Source organism: Syzygium oleosum, unplaced genomic scaffold (assembly GCF_021117445.2).
Source record: "Syzygium oleosum isolate NSW1041296 unplaced genomic scaffold, Sole_v2.1 Sole_v2.13, whole genome shotgun sequence".
NCBI classification, from domain to species: Eukaryota; Viridiplantae; Streptophyta; class Magnoliopsida; order Myrtales; family Myrtaceae; genus Syzygium; species Syzygium oleosum.
The window spans coordinates 10,171,797-10,192,820 of NW_026607497.1; the positions used below are offsets into that span (position 1 = coordinate 10,171,797).

General features: G+C 39.2%; 1 pseudogene; it reads left to right on the plus strand.

Annotated features, from left to right (window-relative positions):
- Positions 1–519: 519 nt before the first annotated feature.
- On the plus strand, positions 520–14,714 carry LOC115688017 (TMV resistance protein N-like; annotated as a pseudogene).
- Positions 14,715–21,024: the final 6,310 nt, after the last annotated feature.

The window sequence follows — 21,024 nt, forward strand, 5'->3', positions numbered from 1 at the left end:
TCAAATTTATAAATTGCTGTTATGATTTCTTTTTAAATCTTCTCTTTTTTTAATTTTTTTCTCTCGTTTTTGTCTTTTCTTAGGGTGCTAATTGACCCTTATTTGATTTGGTCGATTAATTTTCGTCAATATTACACTTGTAAAGAGGAGATATTACTAGAAATAACATGTTTATATACAAATAATTGTTTTCACTGTATATAAAATACTCTACTACAAATGAGAAATTACTTATGTTTAGTATATGCTTTAGTAACTTTACGAAGTATAATGGTAATCTGATCGATAGTTTAAAAAATGGACGGTAAAGCTTTATTGTAATATATTAACGGAGAGATGTCAATTCGGGTTGCACGTTGGAATACCCTTACCCGAAGTCAAGATTCCATGGCTTTGGTCTGTAAGCTTCCTAGACCGTAGCAGGTCTGTTAGCTTGTTCTCTTCCTCGAGCGATCTCCCAGTTGTCCCCCGTCCGACGAAAGGCCTGGTCTTTACACGTTTTTCTTGAGCTTCTCACTCATGGATATCTGCAATAACCAACCGTCCCTTCTGTCTCCTAGATAGCCCGATGTTTGCCGCCACGATGTCTTCCTCAGTTTCAGAGGCGGAGATGTTCGGAGGGGCTTCATTGACTTTCTCTACGAAGGCCTCGCTGATTCAGGAATCATTGCATTTATCGATTATGATGGGATTGAGATCGTAGAAGAGATCATGCCCAAAATCTTCGAAGTTGTCAGGCACTCGGAGATATGTATACCCATCTTCTCCAAAGATTTCGCTTCCAGTAAGAGTTGTCTGAAGGAGGTGGAGAAAATGTGTTTGGAGCAGCCCAACATGTTCGGGAATCGATTTGAAATATCCCGAAGATTGCTCATCAAGAATACCTAATAGGAACGAGTCCTATTATGGTAGGACGCTGACAAGAAAGAAATCTAAATAAGAAATCTTATTTAGAAAGAATACCAGGATTGAATCAATTCTAGTGATTGCCTAATTAGAAGAATTCCAATCAATCGGGGAGATTTCTAATTACAAGGTGATTTTCAATCAATCAGGGAGGATTCTTAACTTGGGTGGAGATCTACCGCTATAAACAAAAGGGCTTAGGTGGAGGTTTCTGTGTGCACCCGAAAATATTCCAAAGAAATCACAAGAGTCTTCAACAATGTGCGTAAACACGAGAGATCATGAGAGTTCATCAAGTGATGATGTGTATTGTGACAATTGTGAGGATTTATTGTGAGAGAAACACCGTTAGAGTGTTAATTGCAATCCTTTGATTATAGTGGAACAGTTCTTGGATCAGCGTCCCGTGGTTTTTCCCATATTAGGTTTTCCATTTAAAAGCTTATGGTGTATCGTTCTTCTTTTGCTGTGTTATTTACGTTTTTTTTCTGCAAAGAGAATATACGGCGACATCTTGCGCGATTCTGACAATTATAATTCCGTTGTGATCAATTGCGATCCAACTTAATTTACAACAAAGTGGCATCAGAGCAGAGTTGTAAAAGATGTCAGAAGACAAGGTCAACATGATTATGCTCATAGCTACGAATTATGCAATATGGAGGTGCAAGATGGACGATCATCTCTACATCAAGGGCTTGCAAAGGCCAATCAAGACAAGAATGCCTCCAAAGGGCATGGTAAAGACTCTGGCATCAGCTCCTAAATCAGCAAAAATTGGAGAGGAAGGAGAAGAATCCTCAAAATCCCCGATATTAGCACCAGAAGAAGAAGAGGAGGAGGATGAGTGGACTATCCTCGACAAAAGATGTGTTGGCACCATTAAAAGGTGGCTCGATCAAAGCATCTTTGAAAACTTCACCCAACAAGACAATGCTTATGATTTGTGGAAAAATCTAGAGCGGACATACGCGAGGAATACATCTCAAAACATAGCAAGCCTGATAAAAAGGGTGTCGCATATGGAGTACAAAGATGGAACCAGTGTCTCTGAGCACATAGGCACTATGGGAGGTCTGGTGAATCAAATTAATGCAATGGAAAGGATGATCACTCCAAAATTGCATACACACTTCCTAACAGGTTCTCTGCTAAAAAGCTAAGACACCTTAGTTGTGTCAATTCACAATTCCACGCCTAATGGAGAATTGACCGTGGAGTTAGTGAAAGACAGATTGTTGAGTGAAGAGCAAAGGCGCAAAGATGAGGGCTACTACAACCATTGGTGATAGAACTCTTGTTATAAATGAACAAGGGAAGAAAGTAGAGCGTGAGAGGAACAAAAGCCATGGACCTAAAGATCGTTCAATCTCAAGGCCAAGGGTTGAGAAGAGGGTTTGTTTTCATTGTGGAAAAACTGGACATCTTATTAGAGATTGTCAATTGAAGGCAGCCAAGAAGCAAGTTGAAGCACCGGTTGCGAATGTCACTACAGTTTATGAAGACATGATGATTATCCACACTGATGAGAGCATTAACTTAACATGCCAGGACACCACTTGGCTAGTTGATTCTGGAGCCTCCTTTCACGTAGTCCCCAAGAGAGAATTTTTCTCTTCGTATACAGTTGGAGATTTCGGTCTCGTGAGAATGGGTAAAGATGGCTCGTCGAAGATTGTTGGCATACGAAGTGTTGAGATTAAGACCAACAATTGATGCAAGCTGATATTGAAAGAGGTAATGTAAGGACCCGGGGTCTACACTGTGTAATATTGTCCGCTTTGGGCCCATTGACCCTCACGGCTTTAAAACGCGTTGTCTTGGGCAGAGGCGCTCTCTGGCCCTTCCTCTCCCAAGCCCAATATTGTCCTCTTTGGGGCGCAAGCCCACAGGCCAGACCCACCCCTCAAGGCTTTGTTCTCAGCACAGCGGAAGCTTGTGTGAAACGCGTTACACAGAGTAGAGAACCCAAGCCTTATAAACTAGCCCAGGACTCCCCCCTACACGATGTGGGACAAGAGACATGCCCCCCTTGCCATCCTAGAAGCCTGCCAGGAGCCGCTCCTTGTCCAGGCCCTCTGGCCCCGGCGACCACTCCCCGCCCTCGTCGGACCGGGTCGTTACATTCTCCCCTCCTTCGAGCACAGCGTCCTCGCTGTGGCCCCACACGCGGTCGGGAGTCGGCTCTGATACCATTTGTAAGGACCCGGGGTCTACACTGTGTAATATTGTCCGCTTTGGGCCCACTGACCCTCACGGCTTTAAAACGCGTTGTCTTGGGCAGAGGCGCTCTCTGGCCCTTCCTCTCCCAAGCCCAATATTGTCCTCTTTGGGGCGCAAGCCCACAGGCCAGACCCACCCCTCAAGGCTTTGTTCTCAGCACAGCGGAAGCTTGTGTGAAACGCGTTACACAGAGTAGAGAACCCAAGCCTTATAAACTAGCCCAGGACTCCCCCCCTAAGCGATGTGGGACAAGAGACATGCCCCCCCTTGCCATCCTAGAAGCCTGCCAGGAGCCGCTCCTTGTCCAAGCCCTCTGGCCCCGGCGACCACTCCCCGCCCTCGTCGGACCGGGTCGTTACAGGTAAGGCATGTCCCTAATATTCGCCTTAATCTGATCTCCGTAGCAAAGCTAGATGATGATGGTTATATGAGTATGAGTCACTTTGGAGAAGGGAAGTGGAAGTTAACCAAGGCAACTTGGTGGTAGCAAGAGGAGTGAAAAACGTATCACTATATACCATACAAGCAAAGCTATGTAGTGGAGATGTTAATGCAGTGAGGAATGTATCTAGCGAGCTTTGGCACAAAAGTCTTAGACATATGGGTGAAAATGGGATGAAGGTTCTCACATCGAAGAATTTATTACCAGGCATAAAAGATACCTCTATAAATCCTTGTGAAGACTGCATTGTAGGAAAAAATAATAGAGTTGCCTTTAAATCTATTTCACCATTAAAAAGGGCTAATCAACTTGATTTGTTACATATCGATGTTTATGCTATGACTTCGAGAAATGCTAGTGGTGCTTTTTATTGTGTTGCCTTCATAGATGATTTTTCAAGGAAGGTGTGGGCAACTGCATTGAAGACGAAGGATCAAGTTCTTGATACCTTCAAGGGTTTGCATGTGAAACTAGAAAGGGAGACCGGCAGAAAATTGAAGTGCGTACGGATTGACAATGGCAAGGAATACCGAGGGCCATTTGAGGATTACTGCAAAGTTCATGGCATAAGGTTCGAGAAAACAGTGCCTAAGACACCACAACACAATGGTATTGCCGAGAGGATGAATCGAACAATATGTGAGAGGATAAGGTGTATGCTCTCCCATGCGAAATTGCCAAACTCCTTTTGGGGGGAGGCAATGAGGACGGCGGTAAATTTGATAAATTTGTCACTTTCAATTCCACTTAAAGGCGTGACACCACAAAGTGTATGGAATGGTAAGGATTTTTCTTACAGTCACCTGAGGGTATTTGGTTGCAGGGCATTCGCACACGTACCAAGAGATGAACGAGCCAAGTTAGATGGAAAGACCAAGGAGTGCATATTCTTGGGATATGCTCACGAGGATTTTGGCTATAGATTGTGGGATCCCGAAAGCAAGAAGGTGTTTCAAAGCCGAGATGTGGCGTTCTTTGAGGATCAAACTATCAAAGACCTCAAGAAGCACGAACAACCTCAAAGTGTGGAGGAAGAGTTAGTTGACTTGGAATCCATAGACTGATTAGAAAATTCTGTTAGTGCAAGAGCACAAAAAGAAGTCGAGAATGATTCAATTGAGCAAACACAAATCGAGACAGCAGCCAATGATGAAGCTGCCGAAAGAGTTGAGGCCGAGACTAATAATGAAGATGGTGGAGGTGATGGAGCGGAAGCTCAAGAAGAAGGAGAAGCAGAAGTTGATGATGAGGTTGAGGAGGAAGTGATTGATATTGATGATGTTCCTCAAGAGCAGCCAAGGAGATCAACAAGAGAAAGGTAACCTAACAGAAAATACTCCCCAAACGAGTATGTGCTTCTCATTGACGGGGGAGAACCCGAGAATTTTCAAGAAGTAAAAATTGATGTCCACAAGAAGGAATGGATAAAAGCAATGCAAGAAGAGACGCAATCATTGCATGATAATCACACCTTTGATTTGGTGAAGCTACCAAAGGGCCGAAAAGCACTCAAAAACAAATGGGTGTTTAGGTTGAAGACTGAAGAAAACAACCCCAAACCACGGTACAAAGCAAGATTGGTGGTGAAGGGTTTCAGTCAGCAAAAAGGAGTTGATTATGAGGAGATTTTCTCTCCTGTTGTAAAGATGTCATCCATTTGAGTAGTTCTTGGTTTAGCAGCAATCTTGAACTTGAAGGTCGAGCAACTTGACGTAAAAACGGCATTCTTATATGGTGTTCTTGATGAGGAGATATACATGGAGCAACCCGAAGGTTTTGTGACCAAAGGGAAGGAAAATTTTGTTTGCAGGTTGAAGAAAAGTCTCTACGGGCTCAAACAAGCTCCAAGGCAATGGTACAAGAAGTTCGATGCATTCATGGAGAGGAATGAATACAAGAAGACGATGGGAGATCATTGCGTGTTCATCAAGAAATTCAATGGCGGTTATTTTCTGATTCTTTTGTTATATGTTGATGATATATTAATTGTGGGGCATGATGTTAGAAAAATCACAAAGCTCAAGGAGGAGTTGAGCAAGGAATTTACCAATGAAGGACCTTGGACCAGCAAGGCAAATACTTGGGATGAGGATATCACGCGATAGAGCTTGTGGAAAGCTGTGGTTATCCCAAGAGAGATATGTAGAAAAAGTTGTGCAAAGATTCAACATGAGTAACGCCAAAGCAGTCAGCTCGCCTTTGGCTAGTCATTTTCAGCTCAACACGAGGCAGTGTCCCTCAAGTGAAAGGGAGAAAGAAGAGATGTTGAGGATTCCTTATGCCTTTGCCGTCGGAAGTCTCATGTATGCAATGGTGTGCACACGACCGATATTGGGTATGTTGTTGGAATTGCTAGCCGATACATGTCAAACCCCGGCAAACAACATTGGGAGGCTGTCAAGTGGATACTCGGGTATCTTAAAGGTACATCTAGTTTGTGTTTATGTTTTGGTGATGGAAAATCGACACTTGAGAGGTTCACCGATGCAGACATGGCAGGAGATGTATATCCAAGCGATCTACGTCTAGTTATTTGATGACTTTTGTAGGTAAAGCTGTCTCTTGGCAATCAAGATTGCAAAAGTGCGTTGCATCATCCACAACGGAGGCTAAGTACATAGCCACCACTGAAGCTAGCAAAGAGATGTTGTGGATGAAGAGATTTCTGCAAGAGTTGGGGCATAAGCAAAATGAGTATGTTGTGCATTGCGATAGCCAAAGCGCTATTCATCTCAGTAAAAATTCCACATTTCACTCAAGGACGAAACATATTGATATAAGGTATCATTGGATACAAGAAATGTTGGAAGAGAAGCAATTAAAGCTCGAGAAGATCCACACGGACAAAAATTGTGCTGATATGTTGACAAAGTCTCTATCTACAGAGAAACTAAAATTTTGTAGGAAGGAGGCTGGCTTATCGAAGTGATAAGGAAGTTTAAGATCCTCCATGATGGGCTGGGAGGAGATTTGTTGGGAGCAGCCCAACATGTTCGGGAATCGATTTGAAATATCCCAAAAATTGCTCATCAAGAATACCTAATAGGAACGAGTCCTATTATGGTAGGATGCTGACAAGGAATAAATCTAAATAAGAAATCTTATTTAGAAATAATACTAGGATGGAATCAATTCTAGTGATTGCCTAATTAGAAAAATTCCAATCAATCGGGGAGATTTCTAATTAGAAGGTGATTTTCAATCAATCAAGGAGGATTCTTAACTTGGGTGGAGATCTACCGCTATAAACAGAAGGGCTTAGGTAGAGGTTTCTGTGTGCACCGAAAAATACTCCAGAGAAATAACAAGAGTTTTCAACAATGTGCGTAAACACGAGAGATCATGAGAGTTCATCAAGTGAGGATGTGTTTTGTGAGAATTGTGAGGATTTATTGTGAGAGAAACACCGTTAGAGTGTTAATTATAATCCTTTGATTATATTGGAGCAGTTCCTGGATCAGCGTCCCGTGATTTTTCCCATATTGGGTTTTCTACGTAAAAACTTATGGTGTATCGTTCTTCTTTTGCTGTGTTATGTACGTTTTTTTTTTCTGCAAAGAGAATATACGGCGACATCTTACTCGATTCTGACAATTATAATTCCGCTGCGATCAATTGCGATCCAACTTAATTTACAACAAAATGATGGAGTGTCACGGGACAATCATGCCCATTTTCTACAACGTCAGCCTTTCAGTGATCGGCAACCAACAGGAGAGTTACCAGCAACCCTTCTACCACCATGCGACCGAGGGGGTGATGTCAGCGACTATAAACAACTGGAAGAAGGCTGTGCAGAGTGTTTCAAGAAAGCAACGATGGGAACTGGAGAAATTCCACGGGTAAAACGAAATTAAGATTTCTATGTTTCTTTTGTTGGAACAAAAAAGAATAAAAGTTAATACTACAAAAAACCTCAAACTAGTATACATGTGACAAATTTACCCTAAATTAATTTTTTTATCACCATAAACCCCAAATTAGTGCATTTGTGACAAATTTACCCTCCGTTAAATTGAATTGATACCACGAAAAATCACAAACTGTTACACTTGTAACAAATGGAGGCCAAAACCTCAAACTGGTATATTCGTCAACTGTCAGTGTTATCCAACTCAGATATTTTATAATAAAATTTAACGAAAATTAACTGAAGGTAAAATTATCACAGGTGTATTAGTTTAAGGTTTTTGATGATAAAAAATTAATTTGAGATAAATTTATTATAAATATATTAATTTAAAATTTTTCACGGTATTAATTGAAAGAATAATGATAACTATGCAAGTTTGGAATATGGCACAAATAAAGACAGGAGGGAGAACTTTTTATTGAAATGCAAATGCTTATGCTTTTTGGTGTGTTTACTACTCTGAACTTGACAGCCATTTATAGTGACTGGTCGCTAGACTTTTGTGTCTGACAACATTAAATGATGAACAATAAAAAAGCCCACAAAGTAATACAAGCACCCAAACAAAGTCAAATAAAAGACACACACAACAAATGCACTTGATAAAAAAAAACGTAGCCTTCTTTGTCTTCATGCTTCAATAGCTACTCTTCTTCGTTAAATGCATTAGCTCTTCTTGTCTTCATTCTTCTTGAGGCACCCACTATAAATCGTGCTGATTTCCTTTTGTTTTCGTTCTTCTTCTAACACTCACCATAAATCAAGCCTTCCAACCACATCTAGAGCTCAGCAACCAGCTTGCTCAAATCCAACAATCAATTTTATACTATTCTAACCGCCTCCCTTAAAATTGATTTTTGAATTCAACAACACCGAGCATCATTTTAATCTTTCGAACGAATCCACCTTCAACGATTTTGTCAAAATGTCTTGAATCTGATGTTTTGATCTACGAAAATTAAGCTCAATCTCACCATCTTTGACTCTCTCACGAATATAGTGATACTTGATGTCGATTTGTTTGCTCCTACTATGAAAAACTGAATTCTTGGCTAATGTAATAGCCGACTTATTGTCACACATCATTTTGGTAGGACTTGTTTGTTCATGTTTCAATTCACACAGCATCCTACAAAGCCATATCGCTTGACATGCAGTTGAAGCTAACGTCATGTATTCTGCTTCAGCTATCGAGAGTGAAACAACTTGTTATTTTTTTTTATGACAAGAAATTACTCCTAATCGAAGAAAGAAAGCATATGTAGAAGTACTCTTCCAAGTCTCAGTATCACCTACCCAATCAATGTCTATGTACGCACTAAACTCAAATTGCTAGTATAAGAATATAAAATTCCATGGTCACGAGTTTCACGACATACCATAAAATTCTTTTTGCGGATTGCAAATGTAATTGGTACAAGTTTTCCATGAACTTGTTAATAATTCTCACTACATAAGTAATATCTAGCCTAGTAGAGGCCAAATATCTCAAACTGCCAACAATGCTTTTGAAATAAGTAGGATTTACTAGTTCACTCGTGCCTTCTTTCTTCAGCTCTAACCGTTCTACTATGGGAGTCCGAATTGGTTTGAGCAATTCCATTTTCAATCGTTTCAAGATATCATTAGCATATTTCTACTATGAAATTAATATGCCATCATTTGTCTGCTTCACTTCAAGGCCAAGAAAATAGGACATCAATCCCAAATCTGTCATCTCGAACTAGCTAGCCATAGCCTCCCTGAATTTAGCAAACATCTTTTTACAGCTTCCTGTAAATATCAAGTCATCAACATAAAGACACATAATTATTACGTCGCCATTAGTATTTGACTTGATATACAATGTATGCTCTTACAGGCACTTTTGAAAACCATGTTCTAACAGGTACATGTTGATCCGCATGTACCAAGCACGAGGTGCCTGTTTTAGCCCATACAATGCATTTTTCAACTTGTAAACTTGATTTTCATGCCATTTCTTCTCATAACCCTGCGGTTGCTCCACGTAGACTTCCCCTTCAAGGACACCATTGAGAAATGCTAATTTCACATCCATTTGATAAATCTTCCAACGGTTTTGAACTGCAAGTACTAAGATCATCCGAATGGTATCCATTCGGGCCATTGGTGCAATTACTTCAAAATAATCAATACCTGGCTTTTGCTTGTAGCTCGCCCTTTACAATCAATATGGTTTTGTAACGGTCCACCTGACTGTTGGGTTTGTACTTCGTCTTGTACACCCACTTGACACCAATGGGCTTCTTACCAGGAGGTAAAGAAGTTAAACACCCATGTGTCATTCTTTTCAATGGAGTAGATTTCTTCATCCATTGCTTGGAGCCACTTCTTATCTATAGCTGCTTCATCATTAAAATACAGGGTCACATTCAGCAAATAAACAAAAATTTACAATAGTTTCATCAGTGATTCCGTTACTATCGCTGTCATCGTCTCTTCTGACCACATAATCCCTAAATTTTGCTGAAGTCTCTCGTAATTGCTGTGAATGACGTAATGGTAGTTCATAAGCTACTGTAGGTGAAGAAAATGCACCACCAGTCGAAGATGATGGATAAGATGCACCCCTAGTCAAAGATGATGGAGGTTTTTTATGTATCTCCTTCCAATGGTTCATCTTTAATGGTAAAGCTTTCCCGATCACCTTTTGGGTTCCAGTCCCAAGCTTCATCTTCTAAAAATTGGACATCCCAGCTGATGATCACATTTTCAGTGACTAGGTTATACAACTTATAATCTCTAGTAGTGTCGTTGTAGCCAATGAAGATGCAATTCTCGCTTTTGTCATCTAACTTCTTCCTCCGTTTATCTGGTATATGGGGATATGCCACGCACCCAATATTTATAGGAACGAAACATTTGACTTGTTGCCGCACCAAGCCTCCTATGGGGTTCTTCCAAGAACACTCCTTGTTGGACACCTGTTCAGCGCAAATACAACACACGCAACGGCTTCTACCCAAAACTTCTTGGGTAAATTTTTAGCTTTTAGCATACTTCTTACCATTTCAAAAGTTGTCATATTCTTTCTTTCTGCTACACCATTTTGCTGAGGAGTATAGCTGACAGTCAACTGACATTTCACTCCATGAATTTTACAATATTTGTCAATTCTCCCCCTCTATATGATCTCAACGTCTTCAAATTAAAGCCATTGTGTTTTTCAACATAGACTTTAAATTCTTTAAACTTGCCCAAAGCTTCAGATTTTTCTCTTAGAAAATATACTCAAGTTTTTCTGGTAAAATCATCCACAAAGATTAACATGTACCTTTTTTATCTGAATGATTCAATCTCAACAGAGCCACATATGTTCGTATATACCAATTTCAATGGTTGTTTTGCTCTTCTGGCTTTCGAACTGGAAAAGATTCTCGATGTTGTTTTCCAACAAGACATCTTTCGCATGGACAATCTGGATAGTTAATCAAAGGCATGCTGGTCACCATCTTTTTCTGAACCAGTAATTTTAGTCCACGAAAATTTAGATGCCTGAATTGAAGATGCCATAGCCAATTGCTATCTTTCATCATTGCTTAAAAACTCAAGAGATTCTTCATTTGAAGAGTCAGGGGAAACATCCAGTTCTTTGTCATTTGCACCGTCGTGATCAACTTATTGTTGACACTTCTAATGGTGCAAACTCCATTTTCAATATGAACCTTGTGGCCTTTTTCATAAAGTTGCCCAACACTTAGCAAATCCCAAAAAAGTCTTGGTACAAAGTAAACATCTGCAATGGTAACAGTAGTACCATCTTTAGACTCGATATTGATGTTAACTTTTCCCGTCACAGGAATTTTTTATTTATTCCCAAAATTGACTTCACCGCGACTCGTCTCGTCCAACTGCAAGAACAACTCCTTCTTGTCGAACATATGATTGCTGCAACTAGTATCCAGGTACCATATGTTGGTGTCTATAGTGCTCGAGTCATCCTTCTTATATGCTAACATCATGTATTCCTCAACATCGGTGGCATGTGCGTGTTCCATCTACTCGTATGTCGCTTTTGCCTGGCATTCGGATTTCTAATGTCCAAATTTATTGCACTTAAAACACTTTACCTTTGATTTGTCACATGTTTTATATTTTCTGGTGAAATTCAAATTTCCACCTCTACCCCAGCCTCCTCCACAACCTCAAACGCCTTGATAGCCTCCTCGACTTGATGGAGCAACCCGACTTTGCAATGCTTGGTCAGGATTTGAACCGGTGGATTTTTGATTCATTCTTTGCTCAGGCAAGCACAATGAACCCATCAACCGGTCCAATGTTAGGGTTGACACATCATGTCCTTCCTCGAACGTTGCGACGACGTGGTCAAATCTTTCGGTCAAAGACCTCAAGAATTTTTCTACGACTCATACATTTTGGAGTTCTTCACCATTAACTCTCAATTGGTTAACAATGGTTTGCACACGATCGAAATATACCGAGATTGATTCAGAGTTATTCATGCATAAAGACTCAAAATCACCTCGAAGTGCTTGAAGCCACACCCGTCGAACATGATCATAGCCTTTGTAAGATTTTTGCAAAATATCCCACGCTTCTTTCGCGGTCTCTACACTCGATATTTTTTCAAATATTGTTTCCTCCATAGCTTGAAAAATCACATATAATGCTTTCTAATCTTTCTTCCATGACTCCACCACAGAATCTTTCTCCTCCTTTCTTAAAGCCTCGAATTCTTCAACATCGGCCACTTTGCTGTAGCCGTTTTCTACCAGATTCCACAAATCATGCGATTTGAAGAGAACCTTCATCTCGATGGATTAGTTGTTGAAATTCCTTCCGTTCAATTTTGGAAGTTGCATTGAATGGAACTAGTGGATGTCATTTCTAGCTCTAATACCAAATGTTAAAACCAAAAAGAATAATGATAACTATGGAAGTTTGGAACAGATGCACACATAAAGATTGGAGGGAGAACTTTTTTATTGACATGCAAATGCTTTTGCTTTTTGGTATGTTTACTACTTTGAACTTCACAGCCATTTATAATGACCGGTCGCTAATAAGGGTGAGTATGGTTCCAGGGTAGAACCTGGAACCTGAGAACCTAACCAGTGAGAACCTATAGGTTTCAGATTCCAAGGTATGCAGAGTAAGTTCCAGGTTCCAAAAATTGGGGAACCTGTTTCGATGGATAGGTTCCAAGTTCTAGGTAGGTGGAACCTGGAACTTGAAACTTAAACAAGTTTTTTGTATTTTTTCTTGGTCTATATCTTTGCGTGATCCTGCGATGTTTCATGGCGTTAGATGATGAGTGTATAATATGGAATCACTAGTATGAGTTTTTATTTTATAACTTGTTAATGTTTCATATTTTTCGTGTGTCTGAATATAAGTTATGGTTAGTGGATCATAGCAGCAAATGGTAGTCATTAAAGATGATGATTCACTGGAATTGTTCAATTAATAATACAGGTATAACTTGGGTAGACCATAGAATCGATCTTGGAACCTGTGATAGGGTAGGTTTTAGGTTCCAAAGAATGAGGACCCTATTCTCATAGGTAGGTTTCAGGTTCCAAGTAGAACATGTACGAAAGATGGAATCGCTCACCCCTAGTATCGATTCACGCAATGACTTTTCATTTTGATTGTATTTATTTAAACCGTAATGCCATGAAAACTAGTCTTTTGTATTCTCTTTGGTGAATGACAAACTTGTTTAGTATTATTGTGTTCATTTTCATTTTATTTAACTAAAAATGAAATTAAAAAAAAAAAGAACTTGTTAGACCTTGGAACCTATCCTGGAACCTGTGACAAGATAGGTTCCAGGTTCCAAGTTCCGACGGATAGGTTCCAAGTTTCAAAAAATGAGGAACCTGTACCCGATGGTAGATTCCAGGTTCTAGGTGGAATTTATGAGAAATCTGAAACCTGAAACCTAGAACCGCTCGCTCCTAGTCGCTAGACATGTGTATGACAACATTGACGATGAACAACAAGAGAGTCCACAAAGTAATACAAGCACCCAAACAAAGTCAAATAAAAGACGTGCAATAAATGCACTTGATAAAAAAATGGTAGCCTTCTTTGTCTTCAGGCTTCGATAGCTACTCTTCTTCACTGAATGCAGTAGCTCTTCTTGTCTGCATTCTTCTTCGGCACCCCCCATAAGTCATGCTGACTTCCTTTAGTTTTCGTTCTTCTTCTAACAACCACCATAAATCAAGACTTCCAACCAAATCTAGAGCTCAGCAACAAATCCAACAATCAATTTTATGCTATTCTAACATCTTTCGTCTTCTCCAACGCGAGTGATCCACTGTGAAATTAGACAAAGCAAAAAGTCAACGCATCTTTTCTTTTGCCTGGTGTATTAGCCGACCAGTTGTTCCTTTTCATATCTTAATCTTCTTCTTTTTCCCTTTGGCAGGGAGCGTGAACTTAAAAAGGAGGATGTTTCCACGGTCCACCGACTGTTGAGGAAGGATGACTTATATGTGACAGCACATTTAGTCGGGATGGATCACCCTGTGCAAGAGGTGATGAAAATGGAAACGTAATCGAAGGGCAAACGCTGACCGGAAAACGTGTGGTTGAGATATCGGGCCTTCCAGGAATTGGTTAGTTGACTCTTGCCACGGTTGTCTGCAACAAAATCTGTCATCTCTTCGAAGGTAAGAGCTTCCTTAAAGGGGTTAGAGCAAAGGAGACTCCTGTCTCTCCAAGAAGATTTGGTTAGTGACCTCCAAAAGAGAACACACACATTCACATATCCTGCTAAAGGTACCGAATTTATCAAGTACACATTTAGAGATCTCGAGAGTTCTCATTATCCTTGGCGATGTTAGTGATTTTAAACAAATCAGTTCACTAGCCGGAGATCTAAATTGATTCGGTCCAGGAAGCAGGATCATCATGATCTCTATGAGAAGCAATCTTGTTGACAAGTATAATCAGGTGCCGGTGACCTCTACAAGCAGCAGTACTGTTAACTGCCGCAATGACATCCTCGTTGAAAAATACGAGCTAAAACATATTAATAATGGCCATGCTTTTCAGCTATTCTGTAAATATGCTCTTAGAGAAAAACCTCCCAAAAAGGAATTCTTCGCTTTGGCATGGGAAATTATTTTGGCTACTGGAGGAATTCCTCTGGTTTTTGAGGTTGTCGGTTCATTTTTACAAGGAAAAGAAAGAGATTTCAGGAAGGAGACATTGGGTAGATTGAACCAAGGATTGTGATGGGTTGGGTTGTGCTTTGAATCATTAACATGGGTTGGATTGTGCTGGGCTGGCAAGGAACTCATCTCGTCCAGCGAATCGAAAGGACAACTTAAACCCGATACTTAATCCAACTACTTACATACCCACGTGCTCCGTGTATGACTCAAATTATGTTTTATAGTGACATATTCTAGCAAAATTATGCAAAAAAAATTCTGGTTAGAATTCGATTTATCTTATTTAATTTATTGTTCTTAAAAGACAATTACCAGGGAAACCACCGAACATTTAATAAGGCATCTGCAATTCTTCCACCAATGTTGACACAACCCAAGCTGAGAAATGTCTTGCTCGGTAGGATCTCAAAGCCTGCCACAATAGTGTTAAGGTAGTCTGTTCCCTATACGATGGGCCACAAAAGTCAAGTAGAGAAACAAGTGGAAGTCTTCAGACGACGAAATAACGACTATGGATGCCTAAACTCATGAGGTAAAGAAAATGCTTCATACGTGAGACTATTTCGAAGAAAATCGAAAATCAAATTAGGGCCTGCAAGCTACTTTTTTTCTGCAACAGACCCTTTCCTCTTCTTCGTGTCGAGGGCTATGTCAGGAATGTAGAATCTAACACATGTTCCTGGATCGTGGAAACCTTTGTAAATAATCTTCCTGGCAAGGCACCTTAGCATGCGTGCCTATTTTATTTTCTTCCATTTTTATTAGAGACATACGACGAAGGACCTCGATTTCATCATGAGGATGGTCATAATCATGCCACATATATGAGGCAATCCTACAATCCGCATCTGGGAGAAAACATGCAATATCAGTATACATCTGCTTTTGCTTTTGATCTAATGCTTCATAAATTATACTCAGAATCTTCTGGTAATCTTCCTGAAATTGTCGTATGAAATCTCTGAATTTAATCCATTCTTCTCGTCCTTAACCATGCATAAAAGAACCAAAAACTTTGACAAGTAGTGGAAGTCCCTCCGAAGCCTTGACTATCCTGTTTGCAATTTCAACATAAGGTTGATGTTTATAGCTCTTTCCCATTGAATACTGCCAGAAAAGGTCAAAAGCTGGATTATCAGCCACCGGACTAACATCGTGAGTATGAACCGACCCTCGATCAAGAAACCCTTGAAGAAGGCTTCTTTGTTTTGAGGTTACAATTATTCTACTGCCAAAACCAAACCAATCAAGCTTAGCTCCTACAAACTCCTTGAGAAGGAACAGATCTTCCACACCATCGAGAACAAGGAGAACTTTCATATTCCAAAAAATTTCTTTCAAAAATCGTACTCCTTTTAAAGCAGAAGCAACCTCATACTCTCTTTTCAAAATATCAAAGATCGACTTGGTTTAAAGACAGTGAACACCATCACGATGCCGCATCATTTCTTCAATCTCCGTAAGTAAACTGCAAGCGTCAAAGTGAATCGAGATATTTTTATATACGATCTTGGCAAGAGCAGTCTTTCCAATGGATTCCAACAATCCGTACCTCGTTTACTTCTGTGTCCAATAAGCTAATTATTTGCAATACTTGACTGTCTTCACGGTCCTATAAAGGTACCAAGTTAGGAAAATGTAACTTTAGTAGGGAGGGGAAGAGAAGTGAAGTAATATACACAGGTACTGTAAGTTTTGGATGATGACGCCATTCTCTGAAACATTTGCTTTGAATGTGCCTGCCAATAATCATTATGCCTCGTTAATTGAGATGTCGTAACTAATGTCTAGGTAGTTGAAGATAACCTCTACTGGAGTCCTGCCAACGCAATCATTCACGTCATGCATCCATTATGGTAAAATCTATGAGTAAATCTGGCTAAGGAAGCGTCAAAAGGCCTAAACTGAGTAATACCCTGTTTCTTATCCTTTGTAGTCTGAAAAGGAAGCACAGAAAGGCCGCTACCGGCCTTATCAGGGACCATCTCCGATTCGCCTGCAGGTTGGACTTTACCTTACCTCATTTAAATGTGCATAATTTATAATAAATAAAAGTTAATGCCACAGAAAGGCTTAACTGACTAACATACCCTGTTTTTTATCCTTCGAAGTCTGAAAAGGAAAAGAAAGGTAAATACCGATTTTGTCAGTAACCATTTCCTGGTTGCCTGCAATAATAAATTGAGTAAGAGTTTCCCTTGAGATCTTCCTTAAAGGTGCAAGATCTATAATGAATAAAAGTTAGTCCCACAGCATGAGGAACAAAACACAAACATAATTTGAACAATCCCTTCCCCTACTGCTTCCGCAGAACACCAGCACAGAAAATCATCAGCCATCTAGAAAGTTGACTTTTTTTATGCATCGATGACAGGCCTATAGTAAGCGGTAAAAGCAGTAAAATGCAAAAAACACTTGATAGACAAAAACCTCTTAAAGACAGTATCCAGAAGTTGGGAGGGATGCTTTAGGTTTTCGTGAAAATAGAAATTGGTACGGGGAACTTCCTTCTCAAAGTACAGCTGATCGATCACAACAGTTGATCGGAAGATTTCACCTTCCAGGAACCATGAGAAACTACAATATTCTTTACGAGTTACAACTTACATATCCTCTTTTGCAAGTATCCTGTCCTGCAGAGAGAGTTTCTAATCTGGCATCTCATCTCTGTGTTTTTATTGCTTAGACAACATTTCTCTATTGGTTCTCCAAAGCCGCCGTTAAGAATAATGCGGAAGAGAAGATAATGAGAAATTTCTGTACAATTCAATATATTGAAAATCAGAAAATCAGAGGAAATATCCTAAATATTCCTAGAAGATTTCAAAATATCTCCAACAGCCGCTATTTCTATCTTCATTTGTAGTAATTCGTTGGAGATCTTTACTATCTGTTTAGTTTTTCCTCTCATACTGACAATCCTTCCTCAAACAAAGTGCATAGCATGAAGAGCTAGATCGTCTAATCGTAGTATTCTTGACTAGATAATAAGATTCATGGCATCACAACTACGAAGTTTCTCGAAGGCAATGAATTGAGACTACTATAAGAATTCACCACTTTGTCAACAATTGCGTATAATCAGCTCAACATCAGAGCTCACCAAACAAAAAAAGAAAGTGAAGAACCATAAGAAGTTTCCCAGTCCTCTAATATGCTAAACTTTCAGAAGTGGCGAAGAAATACAAAAGTTGAAGGTGGCAGCTGCATAAGGCTGCGGTGATGGGGGATGCAAAAAGGTGACTTAGTTGTTTCAGAAGAAAATAGTAGGATTCAGGCTATCCGATTATGGTTGCGGTTCAAGAGATGCTTTTATGATAAACCAAAATGGTCATTTGGCAGGTAAATACAGAAGAGACAATGATAATAGACAAATATACCTAGAGGTATTGCTGTATTAGAAAGTCAAGTTTGATGCGTAGCTCCTCCACTTAACATAAAGGTACAGACACTCTTGATCACTGATATCGTGAGATGAATATTACCTGCCATTACATAGTATGATCAAACGAACAGGTCTGTATTGTGGTGATCTAAAACCACAATCACCAAACAGCAAACTATTTATACTCCAATAGGCTATGCTAGATATGATCTTTGATGAGATAAGAAACAACTGAATCTATTATGCACGTAGAAATTGGATAGAATGGAGCTTTGTCGTTGATCAATATCATTACAAAGCTCCTTTCCCTCCTGCTACTCTTGATATTAATTAGAAAAGGAAAAAGATTAATAGTCCAACTTACTCTTCCATTAATCCACTTTGGACAATATTCCTACACTAATCTATTGAGGGCGTTAACTTCAATATAATTAATAGTAGTCAATAAGCTAAATCTGCTCGTTCATATTTTATTTGGTTTTTCCATTTAACAGTCATATATAGTTGCAAAATGTTCATTGTACAAATTGTGTAGTTGTATCTAATCTTTTAGAATTATTTATCACGTGTTCACACCTTTAACATTTAACTAGAACGCAATTTACATTATTTATGATATAAAAAAAATCGATAGCTTATGTGGTGCTTTAGCCATGTTTATAACAATCACCAAAGTAATGCAAATCCCAATCAAGCTTTCAAATTTTTCATTTTTAATTTATAAATCTAGTTACACATTTCATTTTCGCAGAGTCCTTCCAGTTTGAAAAACTAAAAATCGTTGAAAACAAAATTATAAGAAACCTTATCTATCTAATGACACGTGCATTATCATACTCCCTAGTATGAAATGAATACATAAAATCTAATTACTTCAAAATTATGGTATTAACAGTCGAAAGTAAGCTTCAGATAACAAACCAATTAAATTCATACTATTTTATATAAAATTTCATGAAAATATTCTATCCCTTCTAAGCTAGGGTTTACCAAAACTTTTTATCTCGTCCTCTGACCAAAGTTTTCGCACCTACCATTTCTTCTAGAATATCAACTAATAACTCCTCAAATTTTGTTTCCTGTGATCAAACTAAATCCCTTCTCCATTCACTTAGAAAGATTTTAATTACGACCTCTTAGCAATATCATTTAACGTCTTAGCAATCAAGAGACAATTTTAATGAATATATGGGGTGATATTTTACCAAAACGGACTTCTACTTTAACTTTTAGTAATTAAAATTTGATTTTCCTTTGGTAGCTAAAATTTGATCCTTATTCAGTATTGAGGACTTCCCATCTTAAAAATCATATCGATGTCAACATTCAGAGTAATGTGAATATTTCCACAATTCCTACATTTTCTTCTGACGAGTATATTCAAGAGCACCAAGTGGGCCTCCCATTTAAACTCTAGGCCTATAGAACCTCATTCTTAAAAGCACACCTATCTTTCTTTCCAAATAACCCATAAAATAGTACCGGAGCAAATTGCTTGTCATATCTTTAAAGCATTTTAGCCTAGACCAAGCTAAGAGATCCTCAGTGGCAGAACATTATCTCTTTCTCCACTGGTAATACAGGAAATATGCCTTGATTACTTATAGGTGATTTCAATGAAACGAGAGATACAAATGAACGGATCAAATCAAATACTCGATGGACTTCTAGAATAGACGAGCTAAACTCTATAATTGAGGAGCTTGCACTGATCGAGCCTCATTCCATAGGCCCGTTTTTCACATGGACAAATAAAAGGTCAAATGATAATCTTAGAGCAAGCAAGATAGACAGGGTCTTCATTAATGCACATTGGCAAAATATATACTCTCACTATTCAATTGAATTTTTACTGCCGAGTGTTTCAGATCATTCTCCGTGGCTGGTGCGTCTCCACACTATTGCTAGGAGGAAGAAGTCATCTTTTGAATTTTTTAAATTTCTGGACTGAAAGTGTAGATTTCCTGCCAATAGTACATTCTTGCTGGCAACTGAAGATCCATAATGTTTATTCTGGTGAAGAAGCTCAAAGCATTGAAACAACAACTCAATCACTTGAATAAATCTCAATTTGGTGACTTGTGTCTAAAGGTCAAGGATGATAGAGCGAACCTACAGCGAATACAATGAGAACTTGCATTGGACCCTTACAACATGAACACTCGGGAAGAAGAAAAGATACAATTGGAGCAATTATTAGCCCTTGGCAAAATGAAGAAGTCCTCCTAAAGCAAAAATCTAGAAATCTTTGGCTCAAGAAGAGGGACAACAACAGTAAGATTTTCTTTACCTCCATGATGCGTAGAAGTGCTCAGAACATAATTAATCAGCTCTCACTTGAGGATGAAACTATTATAACAGATGAGATTGCTCTCAGAGACGCAATTGTCTCTTATTATCGTCACATACTTGGTAACTCCAGACACATTGATATCCCCTACAAGCGATTTGCTTCCCTATTCCCCGAAGATGTCAGCGCCACCTTCACTTTTCCAAATTTTCAACGTACTGAGTTCATCAGAGTGCTCAAAGGCCTCAACAACTTCAAAGCTTCGGGTCCAAACAGATATAACAGTTTATTCTACAAAAAATCATGGCCCATCATAAGGCATGATATTGAGGATGGTATCATGGAATTCTTCTCCTCAAGAAGAATGCTGAAAGCTATCAATTCTACACTAATATCCCTTGTGCCGAAGTTCCAGAATCCATCCCGCCTCACAAATTTCAAACCCATCTCAAGCTGCAATGTTTTATATAAAATCATTTCAAAGTTACTTGCGGAAAGAATCAGTTGTTTCCTCCCTTCGATTGTTGGCCTCAACCAAATTGCTTTCATCTCGAGTTGACAAATATCAAAGAATATTTTGCTTTGCCAAGAACTCCTTTATAACTGCCGTAAAGGGGATAAAGGTAAACGCGTGGCAATAAAAATTGACCTCATGAAAGCCTTTGATATGGTAAAATGGGAAGCAATACTCGAGGT